The 12,896-nt window shown below is 43.9% G+C and overlaps 1 long non-coding RNA gene across 1 annotated transcript in view; it reads left to right on the forward strand.

Annotated features, from left to right (window-relative positions):
* Positions 1-12,896, forward strand: part of LOC309968336 — a 33,062-nt gene that overhangs the window by 15,504 nt on the left and 4,662 nt on the right. Inside the window, exon 2 of the long non-coding RNA XR_014326569.1 lies at positions 1,025-1,152. This is a non-coding gene — a long non-coding RNA (uncharacterized lncRNA). The remainder of the gene's footprint in view (positions 1-1,024; positions 1,153-12,896) is intronic.

The following is a 12,896-nucleotide window of genomic DNA, read 5'->3' on the forward strand; positions in this document are numbered from 1 at the left end:
AGCACCTCCCAGATGAGCAGTTTGCATTCAAATTATTGCCTCAAGTTCTGCTTCTAGGGGAATTCAATTGATAGCCTCCTAACAACCCAGTGCTCCTTACAGAGCCGTCACTGGTACAAGTACCAAGGCACGGCACATTACGTATCACTCCTCCTAAATCCTAATATTTTTAAACAGATAGGAAAGAGCATGACCTTGAAGAGAAAAAGAGTTTATATGAGGATGGCCAATGGATAAAGGGAAGGAGAGACAGTGCCATTTGTTTTCCATTAATGATAGTGTGAAATTTATGGGCAGATGGTCTTACAGGTGTGACTATAATTTGAGGAGCCTGCTCCCTTGGTTACAGAAGACTGCTATTGTTATTATTATGGAACCACAACCTCATGACTTTATTGTTTCACTTGATGTAACCTTCCCCTTTACCCTTAAATCTTTCTACATCACTGAATTGCAGCCAATAGATTTATTTTCTCCCTATGGCTCCATCACAAAAAAAGACACACATGTGCGCGCGCACACGCACACGCACACACACACACACACACAGAGTTTTGTGTATGCCAGTGCTAGAAAAGACAAGCTCATGGTTCATGTATGCAATGGATATTGTACATTACAGGTCTCTGTGAAATAGTCTTCTGCAGGTTCCTATGTTTATTTTATGAATAATTAACTTTAGTAAAGTTAATTTCCTGATGATCTTGTTGAAGACTGAAGAAAGGAAGTAAATTGTAAAGAAAAAGACCTCGAAACTTGCCCTTCTTGCCCTCTCTTTGTGTCTTGATGAACAAAGGATAACTGGGCCTTTTTTGAAGTCTTTGCTTGAGTTGAAGACACAAAATGCAACCTGTACTCTTATCATAATATGTTCAGTTTATGAGTACACAAACTTATAAACCGTGAATTTCCCTAAAGTTATTATACCATTTAGAAGATGTTTGCTTGGACGTTTACTTAAAACCAAACAATTGAGGTCTATATGTCCAAATAATTTCCTTCTCTCTTGCTGTCTCCATTTCAGTCTCCTGAGTTTCTGGGAAGGCCTGGTTTCCCCAAAGGAACGATTTCTGGTAGAAGTCTGAAGGTCTGACCCAAGAAAAACAAATCCAGTACAGCCAATGAATTGAGGACAAGAAGGTTTCCAATCAGGTAGGAACATTTAATCTCATACATTACGATCACCTTAAGTAAGGTGTGCTGATAGCTGGATATGATTTAACTGCTTGGAAAAAGATGCATATATATTATATAACCAACCCCACAAGGAAGCTGTTCTCAATTCCCTTAGAGGTTGTGGTGTTTATCAGAGAGTGCCTTGGGGGGAAATGAATACAATAACAGTATGATGCTTTTTTTTTTTATTTTTAGCTCATTGTTGCCAAGTACACTTGGTGATCTTGGTGCCTGTGGTTTAATCCCAGGAGGTTAGACATGTGGAACAGCACATTAACCCTCTTTAGTATTTTCTCCCAAGACAAATCATTTTTATAGGTTGTCTCCATGGTCTTCTAGTTGCTTATCAAAATTAAGCATCAAGTCTTCTAAGTGAGCAATAGCCCCAGTCAGTGTGAGGAAATCAGCTTGGTTCTTATTGGGGCACAGCTTCTTGGTCTTGGCACAAAGTGAGTTCACATAGGGAGTTAGAAGGAGGAGAATGGGGCATGCGAAAGGGGAGTTCTGTGTTCTCATTTACCTATGCATGTTGAAACTCCACTGACAGCTTTATTTTCATTAGCAATTTGTGATAAAAACTTAGGGTAAAGGGAATAATGAAGCTGACCCATTATATGGCAGGACAAAAGATAGTACTGACATCCAAATCAGGGCCTATCCATCTCGTTTGCAGTTATATACTGAGTGTTTAGCATGGCATTTGACCCCTCATCAGTATTCAATAAGAAGATGCGTGTTGAATGACTTAGGGATGAATTAATGAATGAAAAAAGTTAATATGGTAGAAAATGTGTTTTATCCTTGTATTTTCGTGTGTTGACTTCTGTATTTCAAGACCCAGCACTGTAACTGACACACAGAGTATAAGCAATAAAATTTGTTGAAAGAATGAATGAGTCCCCATAATTCTAAGAATAATTTTAAGACCAACACAGACCCCATATCTGCCAAGGTCTATGACAGAAGTATCCAGAGGTGAAAGCCTGGATCTCAGCTAGTGGTAGAGCTGACAGAATTTATCTAGTTTTAATAATTTACAGCTCATCCCATTACATTTAGGCATAGTACCTACATGAGCCATACAATTAAATGTTGACTGAATAACAATGCACAACCTAGAAGTTGAGAATTATGTTTTATGTGGAGGACATACTGAGGACTTAAGTCAGGAGACAGCCTCTCAGATAGCTCTGAGGGACTGTTCTGAAGAGGTAAGGGAGGGCACAGGGTATTTAGGGGTTCTTGCAAAAAAAAAAAAAAACAGGTAGTTGGAACATCAAAAGATTACTGTTAATTAAAGAAACTAGACATCTTAAGTTAATAAATTTAGCACTTTTGTATATATGGTGAGATGCAAGAATCTGGTCTCATGGAAATCAGTCCCTTGATTTGCACTTTAATTATCTAGGGCCAGTATCCTGTTTTCTCCATCCTGAATCCCCTCAGGGTGCGGCTTTGGGTGTGGCTTCAGTGGCTGACGGCTTGATGGCTATAACATCCTGTGTTACCGATAAGGCTGGCTACATTCTTTCTCCACATAAATGACTTGAATATGGATAGTAAATCTGTGGATTTGCAAAACGTAATTCTTGGAGCATTTTTATAAGGACAAAGTTAAGGGCAATTTCAGAATCACTAGCGGCTAAAATTGCTATTTATACTTTTCCACTGGTAGGTAGTAATCTGCTGTTGCTGTCTTCAGTATTCCCAAGGGATAACAAAAGCCATTTAATTCAAGAAAGAAATGTAAAATTTAGCACAATGCAGCTTCCACAAAACCAAATGTGGGACTCGAGGGACATTGTTCCAGCTAATGATTAAGAACTCTCCAGACAATAGGGGCTTCTTAGACAATGGGTGAATTTCCAGGATGTCCGGCCCCCTTCCGAGAAGGAGGGAGATAACAAAATGTAAAAAAGGTGTCTGTCAAAGACCAATCAGGCAGCTGGGGACAAGTTCCCTCTCTGGTCCGAGCCTAAGCCGGGACCAATCAGCAGGAGAACACAACCAAATCTATAATTTACATACGGGGAAGTGGGAACCTATAAAACTGACATATTCGCGCCCAAAAGGGTTCCTTCTTCGACCTCCTGCGTGAGGACCAAGGAACCCTGGTGCACCGGCCCTCAATAAACCTCTTGCGTTTTGCATCGACTTCCGACTCTTCTTGTTTCCTGGGCAAGTCGAAACTCCTAGGAGACCGCGAAGGTCTAACATTTGGGGGCTCGTCCGGGATTCCACTCGCCCCGGACCACAAGAACATCGGGAGTTGGAGGTACCAGGTAAGCTCGAGCTTGATTGTCTGTTTGTCCTTTGTTCTTTGTGGGCCATTATCGGAGGAAAGCCGTAAGAATCGGCTTATTATGGAATCTGTATCGGACCTCTGGCTAGGCAGACGTGCTAATAGCCGGCGTCCATGAGCCCTAGGGGACGCCCTGGTGGCTCATCTGGAAGGAGAGGCAAACTCTGTCTCCCCTTCACTCGGTTTCGGCAGTTCCCTTGGTGATAACTGCCATCTGAAGAGGTTTCGGTTTTGAAGCGAGCTCGCAGTGGCCCATGCGTATATGTGTTTCGTGGAGTTTTTAACTGTTTCTGTATTGTGGTCTATTCTTCTTCTCTGACGGACGACAATGGGACAAACTATGACGACTCCTCTTTCCCTTACCCTAAGCCATTGGACCGAAGTTCGGGCCAGAGCCCATAATTTTTCGCTAGAGGTAAAGAAAGGAAAGTGGCAGACTTTGTGTGCCTCTGAATGGCCAACATTTCAGATAGGATGGCCCCCCGAAGGATCCTTTTTATTAGACAAGATTAAGCTGCTGAAGTCTAAGATATTTAATATAGATCCCCACGGACATCCAGACCAAGTACCATATGTCTTGGTCTGGGAAGATTTAATTCTCTCCCCGCCTCTGTGGGTCCGGCCCTTTGTTTCCTCAACAGGTACGTCCGCGCACACATCAGCAGCGTCGGAGATATTAGCCTTAAAGAAAAACCCCAACACGGAGAAGCTACCCGACGCCCCGGATCCACCGAAGGCGATTTATCCTGACCCGCAGTCAGATTTGCTTCTTTTGGATTCCCCACCCCCTTATCCTCCGGCCCCAAATCCCCTACCACCTAGAGGACCCCCAGCTCCACTGCCCTTGGCACCAAGGGAACCATCCATGATGGAAGAAGAAAGGGGTCCCTCAGCGGGCACTAGGAGCCGGAGGGCTATCTCCCCGGACTCCACTGCCCTACCTCTTAGAGAATATGGCCCCCCCGACGGCCAAGGGAATAGACCTCTCCAATATTGGCCCTTTTCCTCTGCAGATCTTTATAATTGGAAAATGCATAACCCAACTTTTTCCGAAAATCCACAGGCCCTTACCGCTTTAATAGAATCTCTTGTTTTCTCCCACCAGCCCACATGGGATGATTGTCAGCAGCTGCTTCAGACTCTCCTAACGACTGAGGAGAGGCAACAGGTTCTTTTAGAAGCCAGAAAAAAAATGTATTAGGCGCCAATGGGCAACCTACCCAGCTGCCTAACGAGATTGATGCTGGTTTCCCACTCGTCAGGCCAAACTGGGATTTCAATGCCCCGGAAGGTAGGGAGCGCCTGAAAATGTATCGCCAGGCTCTGGTGGCGGGTCTCCATGGAGCGGCCAGACGGCCCACTAATTTGGCTAAGGTAAGGGAAGTCACTCAGGGGCCCCAGGAATCTCCAACTGTGTTCCTGGAACGTTTAATGGAAGCCTTTAGACGCTTTACCCCTTATGATCCAACTTCGGAGGAACATAGGGCTACTATAGCAATGGCTTTCATAGATCAAGCGGCCCCTGATATTAAGAAGAAATTACAGAGGCTAGATGGCTTGCAGGGATTTTCGCTTCAGGAGTTAGTAAAAGAGGCAGATAAAGTATATAACAAAAGAGAAACAGAGGAAGAGAAGGAAGAAAGAAAGCAGAAAGAGCAGGAAGCCCGTGAAATAAGACGGGATAAGAGACAGGAGAGGAATTTAAGTAAGATACTGGCCACTGTGGTTGGAGGAAGAAATATAGGGGATAGAAATAGGCAGGAAGGGCGAACGGCAGACAGAAGGCGGCCATTAGACAAGGACCAATGTGCCTACTGTAAACAAAAAGGACATTGGGCGAGAGAATGCCCTAAGAAAAAGAGTGGAGGAAGGCCAACCAAAAACAAAATCTTAACATTGGAAGAAGAAGACTAGAAAAGTCAGGGCTCGAACCCTCTCCCCGAGCCCCGGGTAACTCTTAAAGTGGAGGGGGAACCTGTTCAATTTTTGGTGGATACCGGAGCCCAGCACTCCGTCCTTCTCCACTCAAAAGGTCCTATCTCAGCTAAAAGGTCATGGGTACAAGGAGCCACTGGGAATAAACAATATTCATGGACCACACGAAGGACAGTAGATCTTGGGATTGGACGAGTAACCCATTCATTTTTTATTATTCCGGAATGCCCCTATCCTTTGCTGGGAAGAGATTTACTCTCCAAAGTAGGGGCTCAAATCCACTTTCAGCCAGAAGGTCCCACCATAACTGATAATAAAGGAAGGTTACTTCAAATATTGACTATGAAATTAGAAGATGAATATAAATTATACGAGCAGCCTTCATCCTCACGAGTTAATGTTACAGATTGGGTAACTCGGTTCCCTCAAGCCTGGGCAGAAACTGCCGGTATGGGGATGGCAAAAAAATCGGCCCCCGGTGCTAGTGGAACTCAAGGCAACTGCCACCCCAATAACCGTCCGTCAATACCCCATGAGTAGAGAAGCCAAAGACGGTATCCGTCCCCATATACAGAGGCTACTAGACTTGGGCATCTTAATAAGATGTCAGTCAGCATGGAACACCCCTCTCCTGCCGGTAAAAAAACCAGGAACAAATGATTATCGGCCGGTGCAGGATCTACGAGAGGTAAACAAACGGGTGGCAGACCTCCACCCCACAGTTCCAAACCCTTACAACCTCCTGAGCACTCTTCCACCTCAATATATGTGGTATACTGTTTTGGACCTTAAAGATGCTTTTTTCTGTTTAAGACTCTCTCCCCTGAGCCAACCCTACTTTGCCTTCGAATGGAAAGATCCAACATCGGGAATGTCTGGTCAGCTGACATGGACACGGCTACCTCAGGGATTTAAGAGCTCCCCGACCATCTTTGATGAAGCCCTCCATCAGGATTTGGCATCATATAGAGAATCAAATCCCCAGGTAACATTACTCCAATACGTTGATGATATTTTATTAGCTGCTGAGACCCAAGAAGATTGTATCAAGGGTACTGAAAAACTGTTAACGGAACTTGGAACCCTGGGATATAGAGCCTCAGCCAAGAAAGCACAAATATGCCAACAACAGGTCAGTTACCTGGGGTACCTGTTAAAAGGGGGACAAAGATGGCTCACGGAGAGCAGAAAGGATACGGTGGCCCAAATTCCGGCTCCCAAAAACGCCAGGCAGGTTAGAAAATTTTGGGGGATGGCCGGATTCTGTAGACTATGGATTCCAGGGTTTGCTGAGCTGGCGGCCCCATTGTACCCCCTAACCAAAAACAGCACTCCTTTCGTTTGGGGCGAAAAGGAACAACGGGCTTTTGACCAAATCAAACGAGCTTTACTTTCAGCTCCAGCCCTAGGACTGCCAGATGTAACCAAACCCTTTCATTTATATGTGGCTGAAAATAAGGACATTGCAAAAGGAGTATTGACTCAGAAATTGGGTCCCTGGAATCGCCCAGTTGCTTATTTGTCAAAAAATTGGACCCTGTGGCATCAGGATGACCCACCTGTTTAAAGATAATCGCTGCAGTGGCCGTTCTAGTCAAAGATGCTGACAAACTAACTTTAGGACAAAATCTAACGATAACAGCTCCTCATGCCCTGGAAAATGTAGTCCGTCAACCACTGGATAGGTGGCTAACTAATGCCAGGATGACCCATTACTAAACCCTGTTGCTAAACTCAGATCGCATCAAGTTTGCTCCAGCCACAGGACTCAATCCAGCCACCTTGCTACCTGATCCTGACTTGGAAGGCTCCACCATCATACATGATTGTCAGGAAGTACTGGCCGCAGCACACGGCAGTAGGCCAGATCTGATGGACCTGCCCCTCCCTGATGCTGATTTCACCTGGTTCACGGATGGGAGCAGTTTCCTGGAGGAAGGTAAGCGTCGAACTGGGGCAGCCGTGGTAGACGGAAAACAAGTCATATGGGCAGCGGCGCTACCACAAGGGACCTCAGCCCAACGAGCTGAATTAATTGCCCTGACGAGGGCATTAGAGATGGCAGAGAATAAAAAAGTAAACATCTACACAGACAGTAGATATGCGTTTGCTACCGCTCATATCCACGGTGCCATTTACCAACAGAGAGGGCTACTAACTTCAGGTGGCAAAGAAATTAAAAACAAAGACGAAATCATGGCTTTGTTGACTGCACTCATGCTTCCTACTAAAGTCAGTATCATCCACTGCCCTGGACATCAAAAAGGAAATACCCCAATAATTAGGGGAAATAATATGGCTGACCAAGTGGCCCGAGAAATAGCATCAGGAGAAGTCATTCTAGGACTGTCAGATAAAGTTCCTGAAAAACGAGGCCGTGACGAAGAAATCATCCCGGCCACAACAAAAGGAACTTTGTCCCCTCAGCAAGCAGAATCCATGTTACAACAGATGCACAGATGGACACATTTGGGGACTAAAAAGATGGTAGCCTTGTTACAAAAAGCCGGGTACGAAACCCCTGGAATGACAAAATTAGCTGAACAAATTGTGCAGGAATGCGTCCCATGTCAACAGGTAAATGCTCACAAAGGGAAACTTGAAACTGGAAAGAGACTCAGGGGGGACCGCCCAGGAACTTACTGGGAAATGGACTTTACCGAAGTGCGTCCTGGAAGGTACGGTAATAAATACCTTTTAGTTTTTGTAGACACTTTTTCAGGATGGATAGAGGCTTTCCCAACAAAGAAAGAAACAGCTGCTGTAGTAGCCAAGAAGATTTTAGAAGAAATTTTTCCTCGATTTGGAGCACCAAAGGTAATAGGGTCTGATAATGGTCCAGCCTTCGTCGCCCAGGTAAGTCAGGATGTGGCCAGATATTTGGGGACTGATTGGAAATTACATTGTGCCTATAGACCCCAAAGTTCAGGTCAGGTAGAAAGAATGAATAGGACTCTAAAAGAGACCCTAACTAAATTGTCCTTGGAGACTGGCGGTACCGATTGGACGGTGCTCCTTCCTTTGGCCCTATTCCAGGTTAGAAATACACCTTCCCGATACCATCTTACTCCTTTTGAAATATTATATGGTGCCCCGCCTCCCCTCCTCACTTTAGGAAAAGAAATAAAACCTGATTGTCAAAATAACACTGACTTATATGCTAGGCTACTGGGACTCCAATTGGTCCAGAAAGAAATATGGTCCCAACTCGCCGAGGCCTACCAACCGGGAACACCGGGAGAAACTCATCCTTTCCAAGTCGGAGACTCCGTATACGTCCGTCGGCATCGAACCCAGACGTTGGAACCTCGATGGAAAGGACCATACACCGTCCTCCTCACCACCCCAACGGCCATAAAAGTGGACGGCATCGCTGCCTGGATCCATGCTTCACATGTGAAGGCTGCACCAGCGACGGCATCATCAGGATGGCGGGCCCAAAGAACCGACAACCCGCTCAAACTCAAGCTTCTACGAACCTAAGACTTATAATTTTGGTTTTACTGCCTTTACTGACTGTAAGTGATTTTAGCCCTCACCTCCCCCAACGTTTAACTTGGCAGGTAATTTCTCAGACTGGAGATGTAACCTGGTCCATTAGTCATACTACACCCCCCTGCACCTGGTGGCCAGATCTTTTTCCTGATGTTTGTAAATTGGCTATAGGAGCACCTTATTGGGATACAGAAGATTCTTATGATATAAACACGGCCCCTTCCAAAGTTTCGGAAACTGATTGGTTTGGGCCGGGTTGCAAAAATGCAGGCAAAAGAATGATGCTTGGTATCCTCACTTTCTACGTATGCCCCGGGTTCCACCGCCCTTGATCTCTGAATTATAAATGTGGTGGAACTAAAAACTTTTATTGCAAAAGCTGGGGATGTAAAACTACCGGGGATACTAATTGGAAACCCACCTCAACTTGGGATTTTATTACTGTAACGGCTAATTCTCATAATGAGGATACCGGACACCGGAGTAAATGTTCAGGATGGTGTCATCCCCTTAAAATTTCCTTTAGTAATCCCGGAAAAAGAGATAAAAAATGGATAAATGGTCATTCTTGGGGTGTTAGATTTTACATGAGGGGATATGATTTAGGAATATTAATGACCCTTAAGCTAAAGATTGAGACTCCTGCTCCTATATCAATAGGCCCAAATCCCGTACTTGGCCCCCCTTTGCTTCCCCCGGCCCCTTCAACTACGTCAACAAAGAATGAGACTAATGAAACCTCTGGATCCAAAGAACCCACAGTTAAGCCTGGGACTCCTCAGGATAGGATGCTTTCTTTGGTGCAGGCAGCCTTTACGGTTCTCAATGCTACAAACCCAGAGGCTACAAAATCATGTTGGCTTTGCTATGCTGCCCCTCCCCCTTATTATGATGCTATAGGATATAGCTCCAACTATACTAATTCTACCTCCTCAGACCAATGTCGATGGAAGCAAGAAGGGAACAGTAAATTAACCCTGTCCTCGGTTTCTGGAAATGGTACTTGTATAGGAACACCTCCCCAGTCCCATAGACACCTTTGTCATGATTTTAGCCTCCCTTCAGGCTCAGGATATCTTGTACCTCCTCAAGATGGATGGTGGACATGTAACACGGGGCTCACCCCTTGTGTCTCTTTAGAGGTTCTTAATACTTCAGCTGACTTTTGTGTGTTAGTGCAATTAGTCCCTAGACTTATCTACCATTCAGACTCATCCTTTTTAGATGAATATGTAGGAAAAACAAAAAACAAAAGAGAACCTGTAACCCTCACATTGGCTGTCCTTCTAGGACTAGGAATATCTGCCGGGATAGGAACAGGAACCACAGCCCTCATACAACAACCCCAGTATTATGCAAGTTTAAGACAGGCTGTAGACATCGACCTTCGAGCATTAGAAAGTTCCATAACTCAACTAAAGGAATCACTCACCTCACTTTCAGAAATGGTGTTGCAGAATAGAAGAGGCCTAGATTTGCTGTTTCTTAAAGAAGGGGGATTATGCGCCGCTCTAAAAGAAGAATGTTGCTTTTATATTGATCATTCAGGAACCATTACCAAAACCATGGATAAACTAAGGGAACGCTTAGATAAAAGGCAAAGGGAGAGAGAAAACGAAAAAGGATGGTTTCAATCATGGTTTGATAAGTCCCCCTGGTTTACCACCTTAATCTCTACTCTGTTGGGACCTCTTATTGTTTTATTGTTGATTTTAACTTTTGGACCATGTGTTCTAAATCGCTTGATAGCATTTATTAGAGAACGTATCAGTACTGTACAAGTTCTAATGTTAAGACAACAGTACCAAAGTTTACGAACAGAAGGTTGAGATTCCATGATTGGAATCAATAGTCACAAGAAAAAGGGGGGAATGTGGGACTCGAGGGACATTGTTCCAGCTAATGATTAAGAACTCTCCAGACAATAGGGGCTTCTTAGACAATGGGTGAATTTCCAGGATGTCCGGCCCCCTTCCGAGAAGGAGGGAGATAACAAAATGTAAAAAAGGTGTCTGTCAAAGACCAATCAGGCAGCTGGGGACAAGTTCCCTCTCTGGTCCGAGCCTAAGCCGGGACCAATCAGCAGGAGAACACAACCAAATCTATAATTTACATACGGGGAAGTGGGAACCTATAAAACTGACATATTCGCGCCCAAAAGGGTTCCTTCTTCGACCTCCTGCGTGAGGACCAAGGAACCCTGGTGCACCGGCCCTCAATAAACCTCTTGCGTTTTGCATCGACTTCCGACTCTTCTTGTTTCCTGGGCAAGTCGAAACTCCTAGGAGACCGCGAAGGTCTAACACAAACACACACCCAACTCTCGCAGATATGAAGTAGTAATCTAAAATAGAATCCTGGAACTAATTGCAAAACAAGAGCAAATGTACTCATATTGGATAATTTTATTCTTTTATTAATGTTTGATTGATATATATATATATATATTATTAAAGTTCAGAGTTGCTATATGGAGAAATAGCTTTGTACCAATATTGTCTTTGTATGTGTTTATCAATAATGTATGAGATTGCCTCCTATGCTCCTTTTCCTTTATTCTCCTGCAGGCAGTAGATGTAGTTATCAGTTGTTTTTAAAATTTCTAGGCAGCCAAAGGACTAGTATCACTTAAATAAAGACGGCAAATTGTCCCAAAGTAGGAACAATTTTCCTTCATTATGGAACATAAAGTCCTCATGTGAAAGGGGAAGAATTCCATAGCTAAAAGCTTTAAACTACAGAAGATTTATGAGTAACTATGTATGTTGTTTCAAAGTGGACTCTCTATAATTAATGTCTAGGGGTTATCTTTGGCATATAATGGATTTTGATTTTTCAAATATTATTAGATAATATAAAAAGAATATATTTAATTGTATGTAAGTTATGAGAAATAATAAAAACTCCTGCAAACACACCACCAAAACTAAGAACTAGAATCAAAACTGCTGAGTCTTCTCTGTTCTCTACCCTGATCCCACCTTCCTGCTTTCACCAAAGAAATCACTCTGATCTTGGCTTTATGTTCAACATCCACATAATTTTTATCTGATTTTGCTTATTATTGAGATTTATAAAATTGATATCATACTTTAGTCTTCTGTGCTTGCTTTTTTTACTCAACATTATGCTTCTAAGATTCATCCACTTTGCTTTAACTAGTGTTCATTCATTTGCACTACTGTATAATATTTTATTGTATAAATACAAGAAAATGTGTTTATTATTCTATTAATGATATTTGGGTTGTTTTGGGCCTATTATGGACAGTACTTCCATGAACATTTATTTTAATGTGTCCTGGTACACATGTGCAAGATTTAACATAAGTAATAGTGTAGACATACTAAGAGTAGAATTGCTGGGTTGTAGGGAATTCAAATAGTCAGCTTTAAAAAATAATGTTTTCCAAAGTTATGGAATCAATTTTCAGTCCTTTTGCTCTATAGCTTCACCAGTTAGAATGGCCAGTCTAGTCTTTTGTTCCCTGTTATTAGTCTGCTCAGGTTGTCCTAGCAAAATACGTCAGATTCAGTGGCTTAAAAAACAAGAGATTTGGGGCTTCCCTGGTGGCGCAGTGGTTGAGAGTCCGCCTGCTGATGCAGGGGACGCGGGTTCGTGCCCCGGTCCGGGAGGATCCCACGTGCCGCGGGGCGGCTGGGCCCGTGGGCCATGGCCGCTGAGCCTGCGCGTCCGGAGCCTGTGCTCTGCAACGGGAGAGGCCACAGCAGTGAGAGCCTCGCGTACCGGAAAAAAAAAAAAAAAAACAAGAGATTTATCTTCTCACAGTTCTGGAGGCTGGAAGTCCGGGATCAAGATGTTGGCAGTTTGGGGTCCTCCTGAGGCCTCTTTCCTTGACTTGCAGGTGACCACTGCTTTCTTGCTATGTCCTCACATGGCCTTTTCTCTGTGTGTGTACTTCCCTCGTATCTCTTCCTCTTCTTACAAGGACACCAGTAATATCAGTTAGGGCCCCACCATTATGACC

The sequence above is a fragment of the Leucopleurus acutus genome, assembly GCF_964270905.1.
Source record: "Leucopleurus acutus genome assembly, chromosome: 11".
Lineage (NCBI taxonomy): Eukaryota > Metazoa > Chordata > Mammalia > Artiodactyla > Delphinidae > Leucopleurus > Leucopleurus acutus.